Consider the following 7,786-nt stretch of genomic DNA (forward strand, 5'->3'; position numbering starts at 1 on the left):
GCTCTAGTTGGATCTTGTAGAACAATATTGAGTAACAATGGTAAGAGTGGGAATCCCTGTCTTATTCCTGATCTTAGTAGGAATTCCTTCAGTCTTTCCCCCATGAGTAAGATGTTAACTGGGTTTTTCATATTTTGCCTTTATCATATTGAAAAATATTACCTTCTATTCCTATCCTTTGAAATGTTTTCATCAAAAAAGTTGAATTTTGTCAAATGCCTTTTCTGCATTGCTCAAGATGAGTGTTCTATAAATGTCTGTCAAGTCTAGTTCATTTATCATGTGATTCAACATCTCTGTTTCCTATTGATCCTCTGTCTACATGTTATATCCATTGGTGAGAGTGGTATACTGATGTCTCCAACTATTTTTGTAGAGGTATCTACTTCTCCCTTCAGTGTTTTCAGTGTTTGCCTCATGTATTTTGGAGCACACTAACTTGGTGCACAAATATTTATGATTGTTATGTTTCTTGATAATTGACCCTTTTATTAATATGGTGTCTTATTTGTCTCTTTTATTTGTTTTACACCTGAAGTCTAATTTGCCTAATATTAATTTAGCTCTTCCTACTTTTTTCTGCTTTCTGTTTGCATGAAATATCTTTTTCAAACCTTTCAGTTTCAGCCTGTTTTTGTCCCTGTGTCTAAAGTGAGTTCCTTGTAGAGAGCATGACAATGTGTCCTGTTTTTTTAATCCATTCTGCCTGCCTGTGTCTTTTTATTGGGGAGTTTAATCCATTAACATTTAGTGTTATTATTGTAAGGGCAGTACCTTCTTCTACCATTTTGTCTTTTGGATTTTATATGTGATACCTTATTTTTTTCTCTCCCTCTCTCATTTTACCCTTACTGATCATCTTCATTTCTACACTCTTCTCCAAACTTCACTCTCCTGTCTTTTCCTATCAGCCTGTTGCATTCCTTTTAGTATTTCTTGTAGTGCAGGTCTCTTATTCACAAACTATATGAGCACCTGTCTGAATATATTTTGATCCCTCCCTCATTTTTGAAGGACACTTTTCCAAGATAAAGTATGTTTAGCTGACATTTTTTTCCTTTCATTGCATGAAATATATCATATCAATAACTTCTAAACTCCACATTTTCTGAAGAGAAATTGGAACTTATTCTTATTGAGGATCTCTTTCATGTGATGAATTGCTTTTCTCTTGCTGCCTTCAGAATTCTCTCTTTATCTTTGGCTTTTGGCATTCTGATTAGTATGTGTCTCAGAGTAGGTTTATTAGATTTTTTTCTCCTTGGAGCACATTTCACATCTTGGATATGTAGATTTATGTCTTTTATATGATTTGTAAATTTTTGATCATTATTTCTTCAACTATTCTTTCTACCTCTTTTTCCATCTCTTTTTTCTGGTATATGCATGATGTATATGCTTGTGCACTTCATGTTGTCACTCAAGTCCCAGAGACTGTGGTCAATTTCTTCTATTCTTTTATCTCTCTGGTCTTCTGTGGCTAAGAATTTGGCTGACCTATCTTCTAGCAGACATTATTTTCCTGACTATTGAAATCAGTTGTTATGTCTCCAGTGTATTTTTTGACATTTCTATTAGATTTTTTAATTCAATTTTATTGAGATATATTCACATGCCATACAATCATCCAAAGTGTGCAGTTTTACACAGTACCATCACATAGTTGTGCATTCATCACCCCAAACTATTTTTTGAATGTCGTCCTTGTACCAGAAAAATTGAAAATAAGAATAAAAACTAAAAGTAAAGAACACCCAAAACACCCCCTCCAACCCTCTTTTTAATTTAGTTTTTGTTCCCCACTTTTCTAGTCATCCATTCATACACTGGATAAAGGGAATGTGATCCATAAGGATTTCACACTTACACTGCCACCTCTTGTAAGCCACATTCTATACAATCATCTTCAAGAGTCAAGGCTACTGTGTTGCAGTTTGATAGTTTCAGGTATTTACTTCTAGCTATTCCAATGCATTAAAGCCTAAAAAGAGTCATCCATATAGTGCATAACTATACCCACCAGAGTGATCCCTCAACTCCATTTGGAATCTCTCAGCCACTGAAACTTTATTTTATTTCATTTTGCATCCCCCTTATGGCCAAGAAGATATTCTGAATCCCACAATGCTTGGTTCAGATTCATCCCCAGGAGTCATTTCCTGCATAGCCAAGGAGATTTACACCACTGAGAATCAGATCTCATGTAGGGAGGAGGGCAGTGAGTTCACCTGCAGAGTTGGCTTAGCTACAGAGAGAGGGCCACATCTGAGCAACCAAGAGGTACTCAGGAGGAGACTCTTAGGCACAATTATAAATAGGTTTACCCTCTCCTCTGTAGTGATGAGTTTCATAAGGGAAAGTTCCTTGATAGAGGACTTGTTGCACCAAACCACTCCTCAATGTTTGTGAGAACATCGGCAACAATCCAGGTGAGGAAGACAAACACCTCTGCATTTTCTCCCAGCTACTCAGAGAGGCCCTACATATATATTTTTATTCTTGGTCCAAATTACTTTGGGATGTGTCACTATTTCACACTAACCTACAGAAAACTACCAGATATCACTTCCTATTAAATGTCCCATGTATAGTATTTGAATGATCTGTGTGAGTTAAATTATTTCAGATACATACATCTTGCAACAACTAAACATCTCTTCCCTTGGTCTCACATGGAATTTGAAGTTTCAAAACACAATCAGTATTGTCCTTTACACTTTGGCCCATTTACCCTAGTCCTAGCCACATCTGCTTCATTCATGTATCTAGTTGAAGTCTGGATTCCTTTTCAGTATTTTTAACAGTTGTTATATGTGCTACTATAGACATTCATATCTGCCAAGTTCTAGCTCTGAGTTTCAGGTGTTACACAGCTACCCAAAGTTCCAGGGATTGATCAGTTTATATAAAAAAGGGATCAGCATCTCAAAATCTGGAGATAGCCATTACAATTCAGGAATAGATGTGACTGCTGTAAGAGCTTGCAGTCTAGGGATCATTACAATAATTGTTCCCCTGATAAGCTGTTCTCTAAGGTTCAATTCTGAGTTTGCACATTGAAGTTAATCCATATTGGTGAGGTATTATAGTGCTTGCCTTTGTTTTGGCATAGTTCAATCAAAATACTGTCAACAGCTTCCATTCACCTTGTTGTATGTCTCACAGCTTCACTCCTTCTGGCAGTAGCTCAATATTTCCTTGTATGAACACACAGCCATTCACCATTCTGTTCCTCTGTCAATGTACCCTTAGGGCACCTCCACCCTATTGAAATTCATGTATACTCTCTCCATAAACAACAGTGTGCAATTGTCCATTCATCTCCCTGCTCTAAGATCCTCCAAGTAAATGCCCCCTAATGAGGTTGCAAGACCTTATGATACCCACATACTTAGATTCATGTGGAACCACACCACTGTCCTCCAGAAAGGCTATACCATTCTGCCTCCTAACCAAGAGTAAATACATACATCCCTCTCTCCATATTTTCTCCAGAACTTTTATCCCTGTTTACATTTTTGATTCAATTTTATAGAGCTATATTCACATACCATATAATTATCCACAGTATACTGTCAGTTGTTCATGGTATCATCATACAGGTGTGCATTTTTCACCACAGTCAGCACTTAAACATATTGATTACTACAAAACAACCTTTTTTTAGCAAATAATAAAAAAGATAAAAAAAGAAAAAGGATCATAAAATATGATATAATAGTAGGGTCAGACAACAATAATACTATCAAGAATCCCATATCCCTCCTTTATACCACACTCTCATATTCATTTAGCTTTGGTATATTGTCTTCGTTACTTTAATGGAAGCATATTACAATGTTACTGTTGAGAATAGACTCCAGTTTTCTTTGATTATGTTTTTTTCACCAATGCCATCTCATTTGCAACACTCTGCATGGTTGACATCCATTTGTTCTCTCACATGCAAGAACAGTTTTATATTTGTACCTTTAGTCCCAATCATTGACCACTCCAGTGTTTGCTAAGTTAAACAGTCCACCTTTATTTTCTATCTTTACCCCATGTGCCATTCATGTCCCTAGGTCTCCTCTTTCAGCTTTACTCATGGACATCTTTCTTCAGTGTAGTTACAATATTGTGCTACCATCACACATTATGATACCTATTTTGATTCTATACCAAGTCCACTGAACATTCTGTAGTCCTTCAGCATCAAGTGCCTGATATCTACCCTCTTTCTATCTCCTGACAGCCTGTGTTACCAGCTTTTAACTCTCAAAGTTTACTCATTAATGTTAGTTCATATTAGTGATATAATATTTTCCTTTTGTTCCTGGCTAAATTCACTCAACATAATGTCCTCAAAGTTCATCAACATTATCATATGTTCCATGTCATTTTTCTGTCTTACAGCTGCATAATATCCCATTGTGTGTATGTACCAGAGTTTGTTTATCCACTTGTCCATTGCTGGACATTTGGGCTGTTTCCATCTCTTGGCTGTTGTGAATAATGCCACAATAAACATCAGTTTACAAATGTCCATTCAAGTGTTACTTTCAGTTCCTCTGAGTATACACCTAGTAATGCAATAACTGGGTCATATGGCAAATCTATACTTAGCTTCCTGAGGAAGTCCCACACTGTCTTCTAGAGTGGTTGCCCCATTCTACATTCCCACCAATAGTGAATAAGTGTGCCTCTTTCTCCACATCCTCTCCAGCACTTGCAATTTTCTCCTTTTTGGATAATGGCCATTCTGGTAGGTGTGAAATGATATCTCACTGTGGTTTGGATTTGCATTTCCTTAATAGACAGTGAAGTTGAGCATTTGTTCATATGTTTTTGAGCCATTTGTATTTCTTCTTCAGAAAAATGTCTGTCCATGTCTTTTTCCCATTTTAATTGGGTTGATTATCTTTCTGTTGTTGAGCTGTAGCATCACTTTATATATTTATGATATTAAACTTTTACCTGATATGTAGTTTCCCAATATTGCCTCCCATTGTGTAGGCTGCTTTTTACTTTTCTGATAAAGCCCTTTGATGTACAAAAGCATTTAATTTTGAGAAGATCCCATTTGCCTATTTGTTCTTTTGTTGCTCATGCTTTGGGCATAAGGTCTAGGCAAACAGCTCCTATCACAAGATTTTAAGAAATTGCCCTATATTTTCTCTAAGAGTTTTTTAGTCTTAGCACTAATGTTTAGGTATTTGATCCATTTTGAGTTAATTTTTGTATAAGGTGTGAGATAAGATTGCTGTTTCACTTTTTGAAAATGGATATCCAGTTCTCCAACCACCATTTATTGAAGAGGCTGCTCTATCCCAGTTTCTTTGTCTTGACTGCCTTATCAAAGATCAATTGTCCACAGATGCCAGAGTCTGTTTCTGAATACTCACTTTGATTCCATTTGTTTGTATATTTATCCCTATGCCTATACCCTGCAGTTTTGAGCATTATAGCTTTGTAATATGCTTCAAAGTCAGGTAGTGTGAGACCTCCCTCTTCATTCCCTTTTCTCAAGATATTTTTTGGCTACTTGGGGCAACTTGCCCTTCCAATAAATTTGGTTATTTGTTTTTCTATTTCTCCAAAGTAAGTTGTTAGGATTTTAATTGGTATTGCATTGAATCTACAAATCAGTTTAGATAGAAATGACATCTTAATTATATTTAGCATTTCAATCCATGATCATGTTGTGTCCTTCCATTTTTTTAGGTCCTGTTCTATTTATTTTAGCAGCTTTTTGTAGTTTTCTTTGTATAGGACTTTTGTGGACTTTTTAAGTTTATTCCTAAATATTGGCTCTTTTGGTTGCTATTGTAAATGGATTTTTTCTTGATTTCTTCCTCTTGTTGCACATTACTTGTGTATAACAACACTGCAGAATTTTGCACATTGATCTTGTAGCCTGCCATTTTGCTGTATTCATTGATTAGTTCTAATAGCTTTACTGTAGATTTTTCTGGATTTTCTGACTATAGAATCATGTCATCTGTAAACATTGAAAGTTTTACTTATCCTCTCCAATTTGAATGCCTTTCATTTCTTTTCTTCCCTAATTGCTCTAGCTAGAACTTTCAGCACAATGTTGAATAACAATGGTGACAGTGGGCAGCCTGTCTTGTTCCTGATCTTAGAGAGAAAATTTTTCAATCTCTCCCCATTGAGTATGATGTTAGTTGTGGGTTTTTCATATATTGCACTTATCATATTGAGAAAATTCCTTTCTATTCCTATCCTCTGAAGTGTTTTCATCAAGAAAGAATGCTGAGTCCCTCCTGCCCCATTGCAGGCAGCTATGGCTGGTGTTTGCCCAGGCACCTTCATGCACTTTATCAACAGCCTCTGAGAGCACACACCTGAGCACCCCAGGAGCTGGTGTGTGTCAGCCCTCACCAGGTACACTCCAGTGGTCCCAGGGAGACAAAAGTGTCTCTATATTCATCACATAAATGTTGACACATTAAAGGATTTAATATGAAGCACAGAAGCAAATAATGCCAAATAGCAAGCAGTGGTTGGTACACATTTCTGGAAAAGCAGATCTGTGTTGTTATGTACACCCCAAAAAAAATCTCAGATCTGTAGGGGAATTGTGTAAAGTAAACTGAACTACAGGGTAGCAGTATTTTAATAGCTGTTATAGATGTGTATTTACTGTATTAAAAATGAGTAAAAGAGCAGCATTGACACACCACTAGGAAGGGTCAGTGGGACAGCATTTCCTTCTCTCACTGCTGCTGAGATTGCAGAAATTAGTTGAATTCAGTATGAAATGAAATACACCAAAGATATTAGTCAGTGAATGAAAGTCCCAGACAAATTAAAGGTAGCACCACCAAATGCTTGAGATGGAACATGGATTCCAAGATGGAGTTCCAAATGCTAGTTTAACAATGCAGGTTCCAGAGAGGATTGCTGTAGCAGAAAATAATGAAGACATTCCATTTTCAAGACCAGCAGATTCTGATCTTATTCAGTCAACTCACTTTAAACCTCTGGCATTAAAACCACCACCTCATGTTCTTACACTAAGTGAAAGACCACTAGATTTTCTGGATTTAAAGAGACCTCCTTCAACCCCTCAAAATGAAGAAATCCATGCAATTGGCAGGCTAAAAGAGAGCATTCTATGAGTGAAAATGCTGTTTGCCAAAATGGACAACTGGTCAGAAATGATTCCATACCTGTGTTGTGTGGTGGGTCTGCTGCCACCACTTGTAATCCTCATCATGACAACATCAGGTATGGCATTTCAAATACAGATACATCAGTTGAAGAAACTTCAGATGACATGACTGTTGTAGAAGAAACTTCATTAAGATGACATAATCAAACTAAATAGACCTCTACAACTTCTAGAAGAGGAAAACAAAGAACTGCTAAAAGAGAAATGGTCATGTATTCAATTACTGTAGCTTTCTGGCTGCTTAATAGCTGGCTCTGGTTTTGCTGCTAGAGGTAACCTCAACTTTCAAAAATATTTGTCTCAACAGCTGGAAATATAAAGAATTTTCAAACTTCTTTGTTTCTGTCTTTGCATTGTATGCTGTTTTATAGTCCATATCCTGAAAATGTATAAGGAGGAGGAAGGACCTAGTTTTGCAGAAGTAAAGCTATATTCTGCCACTCAGATGTACTAACTTTTAAACCAGTTCAGCAGTAACAACTACTTAAAGCTCTCCCTTTGCATATATTGTAAATAGGTGCCAGTTTGTTTTTTAAAGGAACTGATTTTTTGCCACATCAGTTTGCACAACTAGTTCTCTTAATGGGAGAGAGAATGCATAGAGAATAG

The 7,786-nt window shown here is 36.5% G+C and overlaps 1 pseudogene; it reads left to right on the plus strand.

Moving 5' to 3' along the window:
* Nucleotides 1-7,447, plus strand: part of LOC119532657 — a 39,371-nt pseudogene extending 31,924 nt beyond the window's left edge.
* Nucleotides 7,448-7,786: the final 339 nt, after the last annotated feature.

The sequence above is a fragment of the Choloepus didactylus genome, chromosome 4, assembly GCF_015220235.1.
Source record: "Choloepus didactylus isolate mChoDid1 chromosome 4, mChoDid1.pri, whole genome shotgun sequence".
NCBI lineage: Eukaryota > Metazoa > Chordata > Mammalia > Pilosa > Megalonychidae > Choloepus > Choloepus didactylus.